Source organism: Tenrec ecaudatus, chromosome 8 (assembly GCF_050624435.1).
Source record: "Tenrec ecaudatus isolate mTenEca1 chromosome 8, mTenEca1.hap1, whole genome shotgun sequence".
Lineage (NCBI taxonomy): Eukaryota > Metazoa > Chordata > Mammalia > Afrosoricida > Tenrecidae > Tenrec > Tenrec ecaudatus.
In genome coordinates this window covers 4,851,734-4,870,019 of record NC_134537.1, presented here as the reverse complement: position 1 = coordinate 4,870,019, position 18,286 = coordinate 4,851,734, and the positions used below count along the sequence as shown (strand labels likewise).

Below are 18,286 nucleotides of genomic sequence, written 5' to 3'. Positions count from 1 at the left end.
TGCCTGAGCTGCAGCTTCAGTGCTGTCCTCTGAAGTAAATTCTTCTGGGGGGAGGGGCAGCTGTCCATGTAGTTGGGATTGGGACTGGCCCCTGAGATCTGTGAGAGAGGATGTTTATCTCCTCTAATGTTTTAAAATCTGGCTCATTGTTTTAATGATGTTTGTCATTTGTCTAATAAGTCATTTTTGGTATTATGTAGGCTACCAAACAGTAGGTAAATATATGGCATAGTACCTTAAACTATGGCATATTAATATACTTCTAGTGCATACGGTTTGCTAATATCGGTTTTTACCAAAAAAGCCAAATCACTCAATATATTCCCAGGCTTTCCTTGTGCGTTTTCTCATGAACAATGAGATTTGACTTACAACTGAAAAATTCCCCACATGCTTTACAGTTGGATGGTTTCTCTCCTATGTTTTCTGATGTGTTTGACTTCCTACTGCTAAAGGCTTTCCCACACTGAGGACATCCATTGGATCTCTCTCCAGTGTGGATTCGCTGATGAACAGTGAGGATTACCTTCTGGCAAAAATACTTTCTATATTCATTGCAAGCACAGGGTTTTTCTTTTGTTGAATCTCTGAGGGAGAATGAGGATTGTCTTGGCAGAAGGAGCTTCCCCATTCAGTATAAATGTAAGGTCTTCCTCCTGTGTGAGTTCTCTGATGCACAGTGAGGGTTGTCTTCTGGGTCAAAGCCTTCCCACATGCATGACATTGATACGGTTTCTCTCCAGTGTGAGTTCTCTGCTGATGAACGAGGTCTGAGTGCTTTCTAAAGGAGCTCCCACATTGAGGGCCTTCATACACTTTCTCCCCTGTTTGTGTTTTGTGATGTCTGGTGAGTGTTGCCTTCTGGCGGAATGGCTTCCCACAATCAAAGCAAACATGGGGTTTCCCCTCTAGATGTGTTTTCTCGTGAAGTGAGGGAGCTGTCTTCACACGGAAGGCCTTTCTACAAACATAAGGTTTCTCACCTGTGCCAATTCTCTGGTGTTGCATGAGGTAAGACGTCCTCCATGACCATTCCCACGGTGAGGACGTTGAAAGAGTTTCTGCTCTGTTTGAGACCTCTCATGCATTATAAAAACAGACTTACTAAATAAGATTTTTCCATATTTGCTGTAAGCACAGGGCTTCTTTTCCATAAGAATTTGTGGATGGACACCAGCATTTGAACTTTTGGAGCAAGACTATTCCATCTTTATAATATTCAAATGGTCTTTCACCTTTGGGAACTCTAGCATGTGTAAATTACATTCCTTCCATAAGGAAGGATTCCACACATTCATTATGTTCAAATAATTGCTCTGGAATATAACCTTTCTGATGCTGAATAGGCTCTTGTTTATAATTGAGACTTCTCTACTTGTTTATCAAGATTAACCATAGGATGAATTTTCTCATGCTGAGTATTGAGGAGTGATTTCTCCCATCCTTTATTCTCACTGCATGTCTCTCTCATAGAGTTGATAGCCCTAATGGCTAATTCTGAAATATTTTCCAAAAATTTCCCATTCATTTTATATTTACCTAGTGTTTTTGAAATTTGGTACTTGCCCGGAGTAAATGTTTTCTCATAAATATAGCTTCTTTCCTTAATTAAATTTCTGTGGTTAAAATATACCTGATCTGGAATGCTTGTCTTCGTGTTCTTTGAACTTCACTATATCTTCTCCAGCGTTCCCATCTTCTCCTAGGTAGATCCAACTTGGCTACACTCTTTCTGCTGTCCATAGCTCCTCTCCTTGTTCTAACTTGGGGCTCATGCCAGGTTTAGTTATGTGAAACCCAAAGTTAATACCTTGCAATGAGCATAATCATGTTTTCTGCTAACGAGAGGGAGTCATCACCAAAATGAGGTGATGAGAGTTTTGCAACATCACTACCCTGGAGAGGGCCTTCTGGGCAGGGGCCAGTTGCAGTCACTCCTCCTGGGTGAAATCCATGGTCACATCCTTGAATGACACTGATCCCTGAGACATGGCTTTGACTTTTGAAAGACATGATGTTCTCTTTTGAGCTCTGGGAACAGTCAGGTCTGTGTGTTTGAAACCTGCAGTGCCAGCTCCAGTTCTAAAGGCCACCAGGCATGGCATGGGCTCCTGATATCCTCGTAGGCCGCCTCACGCAGGTCTTGCTTCCTTAGTTGGCCCTTTGGGGCCTGGGCTCACCGTTTCCTCTTCAGTTTTCTCAGTGCCCCACGACCACCAGCCTCTCCCCCAGCCAAGGGCCAGTGCGCGTGTTCTCTTGAGTTTTTATGGCAATGATCTCGTATGATATTTGTCCTTTTGTGATTGACACGTGTCACTTAGCATAATGTCCTTGAAGTTCATCCATGTTCTAAGGTGTTTGCAGAATCAGTGGTATTTTAATCGCTATTGTGTTTATGTACATAATGTTCGTGTTTATGTGTGTCTGTTTATCCACCCATCTGTTGATGGGCATTTAAATTGTTTCCATCTTTTGCTATTGTGAATAGTGCTGCTATAAACAAAGGTATGCATTTATCTGTTTGCATCATGGCTCATATCTCTAGGATACATAGTAGTGGGATTGCTGGAACATATAGTATTTCTATTTCCAAGGTTTATGGGAGCCATAATCAACTTGAAAGCACCTAACAACACCCAGAGTGCTTTGTAGTTTTCTTTGTATAGGTCTTTATTCTTCAGTTTGACTTATTCCTAAGCATTTCACCTTTCGGGTGGTGAGTGTAAGTGGTATTTTTTTTCTGATTTCCTTCTCAGGGTTCTTTTCGCTAATGTAGAGGGACCTGGCAGATTTTCAACTTTGCACTTTGTTGAATATTTCTCTTAGTAATGGATTGCTTTTTATTTAAAAAAAAAAGGTGTGTGATACCATTCAGTGATTTAAGTATATTTAGAAGAGTTGTGCAATCATCACTGCTGTCAGTTTTAGATCATTTTCTTCGTTTTTGTATCGATGGTTATTAGTTCTCCACCCCCCACCCCCTGTGTTCCTCATCAAAACCCTAAGGAGGGATGAATCTTGTTACTGTCTCTATAGATTTGCCGATCTTGAATTTCATATAATGAAAATAATACAAAACAACAACAGCAGGGAATTGATCACAAGGATCAACCTAGTACCCCTCCCAGGGGGACGAATCATGGAAAAGTGGGTGAGGGAAGACGGGAGATGATGTAAGGTATGGAAATCATAATTTATAACATATCAAGGGCTCGTGTGGAACGGAAGGCAGGGGAGGGAGGGGGAAGACACCGGGAGCTGATGTCAGGGGCTTAGGTGGGAAGAGAATGATGATGGCGGCATATGTGCAAATGTGTTTGACACATTGGGTGAATGTATGGATTGCGACAAGTGATATAAGCGCCCCCTATAAAATCATTTTTTTAAAAGACCCTCTTTCTTCATCCCCCCCTGCTGGCTACTGAATAAAAAGACTGATGATTCAAACATGCCCAGCTGCTCTGTGAGAGAAAGACCTAGTAATCTGCTCCTAGAAAGACTGAAGTCTGTTCTCTGGGCACATGGGTCTCTATGAGGGAAAACCCAAGTAGATGGCACCTATCAATCACAGCAATACTTATGTCAGATGCAACCATTGGGGAAACTGGGCAAAGAGTACCTGGGACCTCCTTGTACTACCTTTGCAACTGCCTATGAATCTATCATAGTTTCAAAATAAAAAATGACTGATAATATAAAAAAAACCAAAACAAAAACCAACCTATCAGCAACAATGAAACAAAACACAGATTAACTTCAATCTGCAAGAAAACAGAAAATAATCAAAACTCTAACAAGTTAAAAATAGGTCCAAAGGGAAATTTTAAACTAAGTATATCTGCAGTGATCTATTTTCCAATGCGTTCTGTATGAAGACAGAACTATCATAAATCTTATCAGTGGCCTGAGGGAGGTCAATGGAGACTTTATCTAAATGGAAACTCTACAAATAGACTTTGGGCTTTACTGTCATTCGTAGCCTCTGCAAACCCAGTGCTCAGCATTTAAGCCACAATACAATTCTCTGCTTTGGTCCTAGATTTTATTATTTCCAATCCTTGAATTGCACAAGCTGGTGTGTTTCTTCCGTGCCAATTTTGCAGTCAGCTCTCTGAAGTGGCTGCCCGTTTTAAGACAAGCCATTAGGAACCCAGGGCCTATTCCTTCTGGCAGCTGGACACCCTCTGCTGTCTTCACCACACTATAACACTCATAGTTTTAGTGATTGCTTCATGAGGGCAAGTATTGAACAGAGCCAAATCATAAGAACTAATTGTTCTTCAATTAGGGCTTATAATTAAATATGAGCTCCGAATAAAGAGAGATTGCTTTTATATGATCTTTCTAGCCATGATTATAAGTGCATTAGTCTGGGTTGACTAGAGATACAAATCCAGGACACTCATATCTGTGTAAGAGAGAACTTTATATCAAAGAGTAATTGTATATTAAGAAAACATCCCAGCCTAGATCAAGACCCTAAGTCTGATATTAGTCCTTATGTCCAATACAAAGATATAAATTCTTCTTCAGACTCACACAACACATGCAATGATGCGGAATGCAGGAAGATCACAGGCCAGTGGGTGGAAGGTCTTGTGGATCCAGTGGTGGTGGAAGCATCTCAGTGCTGGTGTGTGTCTCCACGTGGCTCCTCCAGCTCCAGGGCTCTGGTTCCATCAGAGTAGTTCCATGTGGCTTGTCAGCAGGAAGACCCAGCAGAGTGCGTGTGTCTGGTCTCCAGTGAGCTATTTATCTCTGTTTCACCTCTAAGTGAGGTCATGAAGCTTTGACCTAATTGACAGGCTAGACTACACCCCTTCTTCAAGTTGACAGTAGATTATGTAACTGCCACGATATGAATCCCATCAAATGATTGGGGAAGAATATGTAATTTAATTTTTCTTTAGGGGAGAGTGTGAACGCAATCCCCCACTACACAAATTATGCAGTCGAGTTTCCCACATTTGGGGAAATTGACTCCCTGTGAGATCTGGCAGGCTAAGACAGGCGCTAGCAGAATGGAGATTTTGTAGTGGACATGTCACATTCAGTTTCATGACGGTGGGGTAGCTGGGAAATTAGGGACAGTTTCTTGACAACGATTTCCTGACCTAGGGATTACAGTAATTTCTCGACTTTTAGAGTCCTAGTAATGTAGTGGGTCACCTGTTGGGTTGCTGACTGTGAGGTCACCCATTCAAAACCACCAGCTGAGATAAGACTTTCTACTCCTGTAAAGAGGTAGAATCTTAGAAACACACAGGGGCAGCTCTACCTGGCCTTACAGGGTCACTGTGAGTTTGAATCAACTCAATGGCAGCATGTTGGCTTGGGTTTTGGATTAAAGCTTCAGAGTCAAGATCTCAAAGCCTAGCAATGCAGGAATTAAAGTCTGAGCAGGGCCTCCTCATGACCATTTCTGCATTTCTTCCAGTGATTCAATAACACCCAATGCCCCGTACTAAATTACTTTATATTTGAGATATTTAAAATAGTGTGTGTTAGTCTGGGTGAACTAGAGAAACAAAATTTATAGATACTCATTTATGTATAAGAAAGAGCTTTATATACAAGATCCCAGCCCAGTCCAGATTAAGTCCATACATCCAATATTAATCCATACGTCTGATACCAATCTATAAAGTGCTCTACAGACTCACACAACACATGCAATGATGTCGACTGCAGGAAGATCACAGGCCAGTGAGGGGAAACCTTGTGGATCCAGTGGTGGTAGAACCATCTCAGCGCTGGCAGGGGTCTCCATGTGGCTCCTCCAGCTCCAGGGCTCTAGCATAGCTCCATGTGTCTTGTCAACTGCAATGTCTCCCAGGGAGTGAGCATGTGTACTGCCTCCAGCAACCTATTTATCACCTCAGTGCCTCTAAATGAGGTCATCCAGCTGTGACCTGATTGACAGGTTAAACTCCACCTCTTCACTCTTAAGACTCTCAAATTGACAACAGATTATGTAACTACTACAGTTCCCTTTGCCAAACTCAGACAGGACAGGAAACCAAGAAACTTGTGCAGGAGATTGTAGAGTAGGAGAAGGTCGAGAGTAGTACAAGGGCTAGGTCAACACTGAATTGAGCACAAGCGATTCACAGCAGCGGCCTTTCTTACAAAAGGTATCCTAGGGGTTGTCAGTTGCCCCCTGCCTTCAGAGCGCTCTGCTTTTACCTGCAAACCTTCTGCCCAAGCACACGTTTACCCTGATATGAAGATAACCTGTCCTTATTGTAGAAAACTTGGAAAATATAATTGTAAAGAAGTGACTAAACATCACCCATTATTATACCACTCAGAGATAAGGTTTTGTATCAGTAAGTGACAGATAACTCAATATAACAGTGAATGAAGTAAATCCCTTCCTTCCTTCCTTCCTTCCTTCCTTCCTTCCTTCCTTCCTTCCTTCCTTCCTTCCTTCCTTCCTATCTTTCTCCAGGGATGGATGTAGACTCCACGATCATCAGAACCTCTTTCTCTCCTATAATTCCACGATTGTGGACACACCACTTCCACTCCACAACAATTGTCCTAAGTCCTTCTGCATTCCAATCTGTCCCAAACTCAAACCTCACTGCCCTGGGGTTAGTTCCGACTTGTAGTGACCCCAGAGGGCAGTAGAACTGCCCCTGTGAGTCTCTGAGCCTAGAACCCCATGTGACGTGTAGCTGGGTACCTAAGAATCCTGGGGCTCTTGTTAAAATGTAGATTTGGAGTCTGTCCATCTGGGGTGGAAATGCAGATTCTCAGCATGGTGTCGTAAATGATGCTAGATCCTTCTCACCTTGGACTTCCAGGTATAGCTGGTAAAACATGATTTGAGAACCCGGGTCTGTGGAAGTCCAGCCTCCTTGTTAAAGACCCGGCCTGGGCACTTGAGTATCCTCCTCATGCCTAGCCCCAGCCCCCACCCTCGGCCCGACCCCATGGGGGGTGGAGGGGACGGCCTGCATGCATCACTCTTTCAGCGGATGGCAGGAATACACAAGGGCACCTCCTTGTTGGAAAGGAAATGCCGTCTGCCTGCCAAGGACAAACGCAGACACACAAAGCAATATCAAGCAAGACTTCACATCAAAGGAAACCCTGCCTGGGCTTGCCAAGAGCGAGGCTGTCTCTGAGCCTCTCCCTTCAACCCTGTGAGCAGTCTGAGAGCAAGGGGCCCCGGTCTCGCTGCCAGGCTGCCTCATTCACACAGCATTTCTGCTCACTCTGACACCTGAAGCCCAGGGCCCTCGCTGGATCCCGGCTCCCCCACTTGAACTGAGCAGAATGCCAAGTATTTAAAACTATTGGGTGATTTGGAAGGAAAAAGCCATGGGAAATATTTACTCTGTGCAGTCTGTTTGAGCAGGGGAACCGAATACTTTTCTCAACTTGCTCAAGACAACACAGGGAGAGCTAAGATGGCCTGGCCTCCGAGAAAGAACGGAGGGGTGGGGTGGGGGTGGGGGGCTGTGGAAACCAAAGCTGAGCTGGTTTCAGATTAGACAAGAAGGTGCTGGCTGAAGCTGAAGAAGGAACTTCAAGTTCTATTTAGAAACAGCATGAGGATTTGAATTCACTCGCTCTAAGGGAAAGGGGGGAAACCCCACTGGTTTCAGAAGGAAGAGAAAAATAATGGAAAAAGGGAATGAGAAAGGGCTAGTGACTATTTTAGGAGTGAGCAAGGGTTTCTGGCAGCCCCTTCTCAATGTGCTACAGGTTAATGAGTTCGCTGCTAGCAGACCTTAGAACCCACCCAGAGGCGCCTGGGAAAAAAGGGCTGGTGATGTATTTCTGAGAAATCAGCCATTCAGAATGCTAGAGAGCACATGTTTACCAAATACATGTTCTAAAGCAACATACATCGGGGAGTCAAATATTGCAGTTCACTGAAGGACAACTGGCTTGTTTTTTCGCTTGCTGATTTCAGGCTTTCTGGGTGCTGACAAACTCTTTCAGGAAGATATATTAATAATCAAAATACAGTGCAAGTCTTACTTTAAAAAACAAACTAACATTTTGGAATAAAACATTGTGAGAACTGAATGGCGGACCTTGAAGCTAGTTGCCCCGCAACCTTTGTTTCTTATTTTGAGTGAAGAAAAGTTGAGGCCGAGGCAGATCAAGGAGCCCTTTTCCAAGGTTACACAGATTATTCGTGGTCAAGCTGGAGTGAGACCCAAGGGGAGCTCCTGATCCTCCGTGTGGGATCCACAATACAGTGGGGTGCACTGGCTCTGAGTGCAGCCTGTTCCCCAAGTGCACAGGTCTGCAGCTGCACCGAGCATGTTATTTTTAACATGGTGACTTCAACCCTTTGACTAAGCTCTTCCACTGTGGCCAACCCAACTACGCTGTTCCAGCAGCTTCCCAGAATGGTAGTCATTAGAGCAAAAAAAAACAAAACCCAAAAATCAAATAGTGGATGGGGCCCAGGAAAAATGTCACATTGGTAGATGTGGGAGGGAGGAGATCCTGTATTTGCATCCTTGGTTATTCTGCGTGCATTCATCTGAAGGTGTGCTCTAAACTGCGGCCGAGGCCAGGCCAGCCTAGGCCAGAAGACAAGCGTCCCAAGGACCGGGATGAGGAAGCACTTTATCTTTTATTAACCCCTCGCTGTCAGGCGGTATTTCCTCTGTTATAAATGTGGGTGACAAAGCACAGCCATATTTGATAGAGTTAGACGTTGTCACTAAGAGAAAAAATATATAAAACCAAACTTTTAACGGGTGAATTCGGTGGGCGGGGATGGTTCAGAACTGCTATGAGCCAGCGTCTACTTGCTGGCACTGAGTCCGGCTTTACACTTCAGAAGGGAGCCCTGGCTGCATAGGGATTACACCAGGCGTCAGCATAAGCTCTATGGCTGGTAACTTTTTTTTGGGGTCTTAAATCATTTTATTGGGGGCTCGTACAATTCTTATCAGAATCCATTCATCCATCCATTGTGTCAAATACATTTATACATTTGTTGTCATCATCATTTTCCAAACACTGCCTTTCCACTTAAGCCCTTGGTATCAGCGTGACATTGCCCCCTCCCACCCTTTCTCCCTCACAAACCCTTGATAATTTTTAAATTATTTTTTTCATGTCTTACACTGACCAATGTCTTCCCTTTTTCTGTTGTCCATCCCCCTGGGAGGGTTTTTTAGGGAGATCATTGTGATCAGATCCCCCTCTCTCCCCCCACCTTCCCCTTCCCCTCCTGGTATGGCTACTCTCAACATTGGTCCTGAGGGGCTTCTCTGTCCTGCGTTCCGTGAGTTTCAGCTGGTAACTTTTGGATGTTTACCTTTCAGCTCTTCATTCTTGTAGTGAGCAGCTGGTTGGTCCAGAGAGCTTCAAATGCCTTTATTTCATCGCCATTTGTTTTTTCCCCCAAGCGGAATAAATGAACAAGTGTGCCCCAGGGTTTTATAATTCTTTGGATAACCTACTTTCAACACAATGGGTGCTCTTTCGAATTCTATCTATCCTCCTGTGTGCATTTAAAGACATTCTGAGGAGGGATCTGTGAACGTCACCTAGTTGCCAAAGGGGTCGTTGTCACCAAAGATGGGGCCCCTGCCATGTGAGCAGTAGACAAGTGTCAGGCTGCTGACGGGTGTCCCTGCCGCCCAACCCCGTGTCCCCGTCCTATCACCCTGTGGGCTCAGAGTGACAGGGAGGCTCACTTATCATTCGGGCTGGAGAGGTGCCAGGGTGGCTTGCCACAAACTGTGCTAGCAACTCCAGGGCGTGCCAGACTTTGAAAGCTGGCAGGACTGTATTGTACAACGTGACAGAAAAGAGGCCCTTGTTTGGCATTATTATTAAAATTAAGACCGACAGGGCGTGTGTGATAGTTATATTAAGAGGGCCCTCCCCACACATCCCCGACTTTCTCAGGGAGTGGCACTCCGCCGTCCTGCACATGGGTGGCAAGGGCAGCTTTGCTTTGCCTCATTTTTTTCCAAAATGGCAAAAGCTGACTTGAGATGGCAAGTAAGCCCCGTGTAGCTCTGCTCCAACTTACTGTTAGCAAAGAAGGTGACATAAAAAGAAGACGCACTTCTCAACAAGGCTGAGTTGGAGGATGATAGTGGTCTTAGGACTGGCAGGGATGTGATGATGTGGGGATTTTCATCCACTGCCTGCAAGACAAGGAGTTGGCATCACCTTCCAGACTGCAATTGGATATTTCAAGTGCTGGTCATCTAATACTTCCACCTCTAGGATATTACCCTAAGGAATCCCCCCCACCCCCTGCCACAAAGTTATTTTGCTCAAGGCAGTTCATCAAAATCTTCTCTGTAACAAACAAACAAACAAACAAACAAAAAAACCCCAGAAGCAAGACAAATTCCAACAATATGAAGTTGGCTAAACAAATTATGCCAAGTCTGTAACATACCTTCATCTGCAAAATTCATCCGTAGGCTAGTCTTTCATGGAGTCAATTCATTAACAAAAAGCCTTTGGATGCCCCTCCCCCCAGAGGAATTTGTTTCAAAGGATAACATTGATTCTGCAGCTCCGGGAGAGGGACATATCTGATCAGAACACACGGGAGCAGATGAAGGGGGCTGCAGGAGAGAGTGGAGCACAGCCTGGCACACTAGGCCGTGAGGATGATGTTCCTGAGTAGAGCAGCCAGTCCACAGAGGTGACAACATGGCTGGCCCCACTATGAGACATGATGCCCCTCAGTGACTAAGGGCAATACAAGGGACAGCACTGGAGACACAGTGTGGGAATTGCGCCTGACCTGATCCCACCACACCGAGGAAAAGCACTGGGGGAGTGCAGCGGAACAGCAAGGGAATAGAGCAGCAAGGTCCCCAGGGAATGCTGAAAGTGGACTTTGGGGCCAGGGCATGGTGCCCCAACAGACTGGACTGGAAAACACTCCTAAAGGCCAACAAACGATCCTTGAACTAACTACAAGCTTTTCTTTCTTGATGTGTTTTGTTTTGTTCTTTGTCAGTGGTTTGTTGTTGTTGCTTTGTTGTATACTGTTGCTTTGTTTTCCTCTGTCTTGTTTTTGTGTATGTTATTATCTCCACAGGTCTGTCTAAATAAGATAGGCTGGATGAGCTATCTGGAGGAAAAACAATGGGACCGACAGTTCCGGGTGAACTTGGGATAGGGGGAGGTGGAGGGTAGGAAGTGGTGTTAACAAACCCAGGGACAAGGGAACAACATGGGATCCAAATTGGTGGTGAGGTGGGAGTGGCAGGCCTGGTAGGGAATGGTCAAGAGTAAGGTAAAGTAATGAAGAGGTATAGCTGTAACCCAGGTGGGGATGGAGCATAATAGTGCGGCAGGAGGAAAGTCCAGGGAAATAGAGGAAAGAGCTGGGAGGCAAAGGGCATTTATAGAGGTCTAGACAAAGACATGTACATGTCATGCAAATATATATATATATATATATATATATATATATATATATATATATGGAAATAGACCTATGAGCCTATATTTATAGGTTTAGTATTAAGGTGGCAGAAGTACCTTGGGCCTCTACTCAAGTACTCCCTCAATGCATGAATACTTTCTTCTATTAAATTGGCATTCTATGATCCTCACCCTCCAGACACAACCTCTGAAGCCAAAGTGGGTGAACAAGCAAATGTGGTGAAGAAAGCTGATGGTGCCCGGCTATCAAAAGAGAGCGTCTGGGGTCTTAAAGGCTTGAAGATAAACAAGCAGCCATCTAGCTCAGAAGCAACAAAGCCCACATGGCCGAACAAACCAGCCTGTGTGATCACGTGGTTCCAAAGGGATCAGTTACCAGGCATCAAAGAACAAAAAATCATATCATTGGCTGCACACTTCCAAGATATGATCGCTGAGGACAAACGGGTGCATAAGCAAATGTGGTGAAAAAAGCTGATGATGCCTGGCTATCAATAGAGATAGTGTCTGGGGTCTTAAAGTCTTGAAGGTGAACAAGCAGCCATCTAGCTCAGAAGCAACAAAGCCCACATGGAAGAAGCACATCAGCCTGTGTGATCATGAGGTATTGAAGGGATCAGGTATAAGGCATCATCATAAAAAAAAAATCTTACCATAGTGAATGAAGGGGGAAGTGCAGAGTGGAGACCCAAAGCCCATTTGTCGGCCACTGGAGATCCCCTCCCAGAGGGGTCTAGGGGAGGAGATGAGCCAGTCAGGGTGTGATGTAGCAACGATGAAGAATACAGCTTTCCTCCAGTTCCTAAATGCTTCCTCCTCCCGCACTCCTCCACTATCATGATTCGAATTCTACCTTGCAAGTCTGGATAGAGCAGAGGTTGTACACTGGTGCAGATAGGAGCTGGAGGGACAGGGAATCCAGGGTGGATGATACCTTCAGGCTCAGGGGTGTGAGGGGCGATACTGGGAGGGTAGAGGGTCAGTGGGTTGGAAAGAGGGAACCGATTACAAGGATCTACATGTGACCTCCTCCCTGGAGGACGGACAACAGAAAAGGGGGTGAAAGGAGACGCTGGATAGGGCAAGATATGACAAAATAATAATAAGTTATCAAGAGCTCATAAGGGAGGAGGGAGCGAGGAGGGAGGGGAAAAAGAGGACTTGATGCAAAGGGCTTAAGTGGAGAGCAAATGCTTTGAAAATGATTAGGGCAAAGAATGTACAGATGTGCTTTATACAACTGATATATGTATATGTATGGATTGCGATAAGAGTTGTATGAGTCCCTAATAAAATGTTTTTGAAAAAGCATTTGGAAGATTTAATAACACGGGGAAAGGATCAAGCTAAAACATTAGACGTAAAATGCAAGATAGATAACTGCAGGTGTCAAATAATCCTCTTTTTTAGTTTGGAAAATATTGGTTGTGTTTCTTTGCCATTTAATCATATGCATCTAGGATATGTTTTTATAAAAAACAAACAAACACAACTGGAGAGAAGTACCTCTGAGTGTTCATATTGGCAGCTTTGGGGGTAGCGGTATTTTAACTCTTTTTTATTTGTTTCTTTGTACCTTTTTCTATCTTTGAATGTGCGATAAGGCTTAAGACATTGTTTTTAAAAAGAAGAGCTGGTGCCACGGGGGCGGATCTCTGTCTGCGGCGCCTTCTTGTTGCTCCAGAGAAAAGTTTGCTTTGCTGGTTGCTACTGAGTGTTGTGTTTTTCCTTAACCTTTGCTCTCTTTCCGCAGCGTTGGCTTCCAGATGTCAGATCTAACCAAGTTCAGGGCCCTGTGCATTTTCCCCTTCTCGCTGGGACAGAAAACTCAGGAGCTGCATTCAGGCTGCCAATCTGATAGAGCCAGCACCGACAGGAATGTCAAGGCAAAGCCTCTTGGCAGAATGGAAAATAGTGCCACGGGGAATTTGAAGCTTTTGTAAACAAAACTGGAGATGGAGCTTAAAATAGGGGGAGAATTTGAGGAGGCATCTGCCCCTCCCCTCCCCATTCATCTACGGCTGCTTCAACCCACTTGTGCTTGGTGTGCACAAGTGGGCCCCCGGAAAGGGCGGCTAGAAAGAATTCTTAGGAAATAACTTAACCCTTTGTGTGGTAGAAAGTGATTCCATTTTTATGTTGAGTGATTGCTTACCTTGAAAGGTGTAAACTGGTGATAAAAACAAACAAACAAACAACAAAACCATTTAGATCAGTGGTTCTCAACCTATGGGTCGCAACCCCTTTGGGGGTTGAACGATCCTTTCACAAGGGTCCCCTAAGACCATTGGGAAACACATATTTCCGATGGTCTTAGGAACCGAGACACTGCTCCTCTGTCTCCAGGAGGGTCCGCCCACATGAAGAGACGCCCACAGATGAGTACCCGGAGTGAAGACTGTTTCCCATGCTACACCATGCTTCAAGACAACATTTCATTTATTTTTCATTAGAAATAAATAGTTCATAATATATAATTACATATTTATTTTATCCCCTTGGGAGGGGGTTATATATTGATCCTTGGGATCAATTCCCCCTTTCTCCTCCCACCTTCCCTTTATCCTTCTGGTATCGCTGTTCTCATTGTTGACTCTAGGGAATTATCTATCGTGGATTCTCCGTGTTGCAGGCTCTTATCTGTAGCAGTGTGCATGTTCTGGCGTAATCTGATAATATGGTGAAGAAAGCTGATGGCGCCAGGCTATCAAAAGATACAGTGTCTGGGGTCTTAAAGGCTTGATGATAAGCGGCCATCTAGCTCAGAAGCAACGAAGTCCACATGGAAGAAACACACCAGCCTGTGCGATCACGAGGTGTCGATTAATCACTAGGCTTTCATGATGTTCAATTTGCAACAATGAAAATCCATCCTGCCTCTCAGATATTTACACGACGATTCATCACAGTAGCAAAACGACAGTGATGAAGTAGCGATGAAAATCATTTTATGGTTGGGAGGGTGGTGTCACCACAACATGAGGAACTGTATGAAAGGGTCGCGGCCCGAGGATGGTGGAGAACCACTGATTTAGGTAAAGAAGTAGTTCCCACCAACTCTGAAGTAAGCAACTTGAGAGTAATTTCTGCCTTTGTCCATGTTTTCTTCTGTACTGTGCTATTTAGAACTGCAGAAACATGCGTGTTCGTACTCCTCATCCCCCTGTCTTTAGCGTGGATCGGTTTTCTCCTGGGTGAAGTTTAAAATAATCCAAACCCAGAAGCCATGAACTCCGCGCCCCCTCCTGTGGCATGTCAGTCTGAGCCAGCGAGTCCCTCTCCGGCTAAGGAGATTTCCAGTAAAACCCCATCACAAGGTGGTGTTTAAAACAACGATGCTTTCCAAGCCTCCTATTTTTAAAAGAGGTTCCTTTCAGGAAATAAAAGAGGCCCCCCTAAAGCGCAGGCAAAAACTTGACAGACTTTCGTGAGTCACTTTTCAGGCGACTGCAGGGATTAGATAACTTTCTCTCCGGGGTGAGGACAGGGGGACTGAGCTGGACACAGCAACCCCAAGCCCATCCAAGCAGGAAAAGCAGTAAGAAGTAACGCTATCCATCAGGGCACAGGATCTAGCACGCACCAGGCCCGGTGCCAGGTCGATGATGTCATCCCATACCACACCTCCTGTGCTGGACGGCTTCCAATGGCACCCCAGCTCCGTGTGCTTGCTGCCTTCTCCCTCCTGCGCTCTGCTCAGATAGCAGGCCTCTGTGGACTGCAGCAAGGGCCTCCTTTGCCTGTGGACACGGGTAGCTGGCAGGAGGATACGATCAGGGTATTTTACCCCCTGGCTTCTTCCCTGTCTGTCACAGTGGGTTGGCTGTGTCCCTTTGTGCACCACAGCTCGGCCTGGCAGCTGTCTCCATGTAGGCAGCCTCTTTGAGTTTCAGTAAGCTTTCCTTATTGCTCCCCACCTCAGGGCTAGTGATGGGAAGAGCTCCCTGGTGTCCCTGGACTCTCCCACCCCTGATGGTAGATGTCCTAGTTATTGAGTGTGTCGACCACAGAAATTCCACAGCTGGGGCTTCAGCAAACAGAAGTGTATTTGCTCACAGTTGAGGAGGTTCGAGGTCTGAATCCTGGCTGCTGGCTCAAGGGGAAGGCTTTTGTGGCGCTGGTACTGGACAAAGGTCCCTTTCTCTAAGCTTCTTCTCCTAACACAGCGGTTCTCAATCTTCCTCATGCCGCGGCTCTCTAGTACAGTTCCTCCCCTTGTGGTGGCCCCCACCCCCAACCATAAAATTATCTTCTGTTGCTACTTCATAACTGTCATTTTGCTAGTGTTATGATCAGGTGACCCCTGTGAAAGGGTTGTTCGACCCCCCAAAGGGGTCACGATCCACAGGTTGAGAACAGCAGACACATATGGCTTGGCATATTTCTTATTCCCATTTCTACTTTTTAAATCTGCTCCTCTAAACAAACAAACAAACACAAAAAACTTGCTTTTCATGACAGTTTATAAAGATCAATTGTGCGGTCAACAACTCCTATACATTTTGTTTCATGTCGTTGATTAAAATGCCCACATTGTAGCATTACATATCCCACTTTCTCCCCTTGTCTCCTATTTCTAGTCTCCTTTCCCCCACTAGACTCTCTACACTTTGTTTTCAGTAAGGGTGCTCTTTTGACCTCAAGTGGTTCTGGGTTATTGTAAGGTGTGCACATCTCCCTAGAGCTATTGCTCCCTTACAGACCTCTCTATTATTAGCTGAGAATTGAACTCCTGGGGGTGAGGGGGTGGGGTGGGGAGGTCATTTCCAGATGTGAAGGGTGACAAAGAGTCATTTGTTCAGGGGTTCCTCCAGTATCTACACAACGAGGAAGCCTAGTCTTTTTTTCCTTTTCTTTGAGTGAATTTGGGTTTTATTTCACATTTTTCTTTCCACTCTCTGCAGGACCTTCTAATATGGAGTCCTTCCAAAGCAATGGTAGTGGTAGCCAAGCACCATCTAGTTCTTCTAGACGTTGGGTTGTGGAGGTTGATGTGCATGTGGCCCATTCGTTAACTGGATGGATTATTTCCTTATGTCTCTGGTTTTCTTCACCCTCCTTTCCTCCGGACAAAGAGAGACCAAGAGTCGCCTTACACGGCTGCTCATGAGCTTGGAAGGTGCTACTTGGGTGCTACTCACCCAAGTAGGATGTAGAGCAGCAGTTCTCAACCTTCCTCATGCCACGACCCTGTCATACCATTCCTCATGTTGTGGTGACCCCCAACCATACAATTATTTTCATGGCTACTTCATCACTGCACTTTTGCTACTGTGATGAATCATCATGTAAATATCTGATAGGCGGGATGTATTTTCATTGTTACGAATTGAACATAAGGCACAGTGATTCATCACAAAACCAATATGTAATTACATATCGTGAATTATTTGTTTCCAATGACAAATCAATGAAATTTTGTCTTGAAGCATGGTGTAGCATGGGTAACAGTCATAACATAACAAACAGTAACCTCCATTGCTACATGTTGCGACAGGCTGCGTAAAAAGCCAACTTCAGTGCAAAGGTTGAGATAGCCTCTTTCTCACCAGATCAGCCTATCTGCATGTGGGCGGACCCGCCTGGAGATGGAGAGAGGAGCGGTGTCTCAGTTCCTAAGACCATCGGGTGGCCCCTGTGAAAGGGTCACTGAACCACCAAAGGGATCATAACCCACGGGTTGAGAACCGCTGATGTAGAGCATTATCTTTGTGAAAACCTGCTATGCCAATTGTCCTTGGTATACCCTGAAAGCATGGTCCTGAGTCCCCAGGCTCAGCAAGCCATTCCTTCAAAATATTTGGTTATGTCTAAAAACTTTTAATAAGTTTACCTTCTGTATAATCTACCACCATCCTACCAATGGTATATTAGGGTTCTAGCCTCTCTAACCCTTGATAGTGCTTATTGCTTCCTGTTCTTTGTTTTGCTTTAAGCTTACTATGGATGATAAGGTGAAATTAATCTTAATTTGCATCTCTCTAGTGGTTAATGATCTCGAGCATTTCTCCATGCATTCGTGGGCCACCAGAATGTCTTTTTTGGCAAAGTGTCTGGGTTCTCTGCCCCCTTTAAAATTGGATGATTTGTTGTTTTGTTGAGGTGCTGAAGTTTAAAAAAATCGAGAGATTAAGTGGTCTTTGTGCATGATGTGTGACATGGGTCCTGTTTAATTTGAATGCAAATGGATACCCAGTTTTGTCAGCACCATACGCTAAAGAGACGATCTTCTCTTTGACTAGGCGCATGGATTTATTTCCGGTTTCTAAATTTTGTTTCACTGGCGTCCGTACCAGCACCAGGTTATTTTAACTACACAGCCTTGTAGTAAGTTTGCTGATAAGGAAAGGTGAAGCCTCCTGCTTTGCTCTGCTTTAGCAGCTGTTTGCTTCTCCGGAGTCTCTTTCTTTTATATAACAAGTTGGTGACTAATTTTCCCATCTCTTTAAGGAATGATAGTGAATGTGGATTGGGATTACATTGTAGCTGTAGATTACATTGGGAACTATTGACATTCTCATCACGTTATATCTTCCAGTCTATCCACACGGTACAGTCTTCCATTTTTGTAGGTCTCTTAGTTTCTTGTTGTAGTATTTAGAGTTTTCTTTATGTAGGCCTTTTGTTGCTCTGGTCTGATTTAGTTCTAAGTATTTAATATTTTTGGTGGATATTATAAATGATAAATTTGAGCTCTCTTTGTTGATGTAGAGCAGCAGTTCTCAACCTGTGGGTCGCGACCCCCTTGTGGGTCGAACGACCCTTTCACAGGGGTCGCCAGATCCATCACAGTAGCAAAATTACAGTTGTGAAGTAGCAACAGAAATAATTTATGGTTGGGGTCACCACAATATGAGTTGCTGTATTAAAGGGCGCAGCATTAAGA

The 18,286-nt window shown here is 44.7% G+C and overlaps 1 pseudogene; it reads right to left on the bottom strand.

Moving 5' to 3' along the window:
- Positions 1-313: 313 nt before the first annotated feature.
- LOC142454629 (uncharacterized) lies at positions 314-15,586 on the bottom strand (annotated as a pseudogene).
- Positions 15,587-18,286: the final 2,700 nt, after the last annotated feature.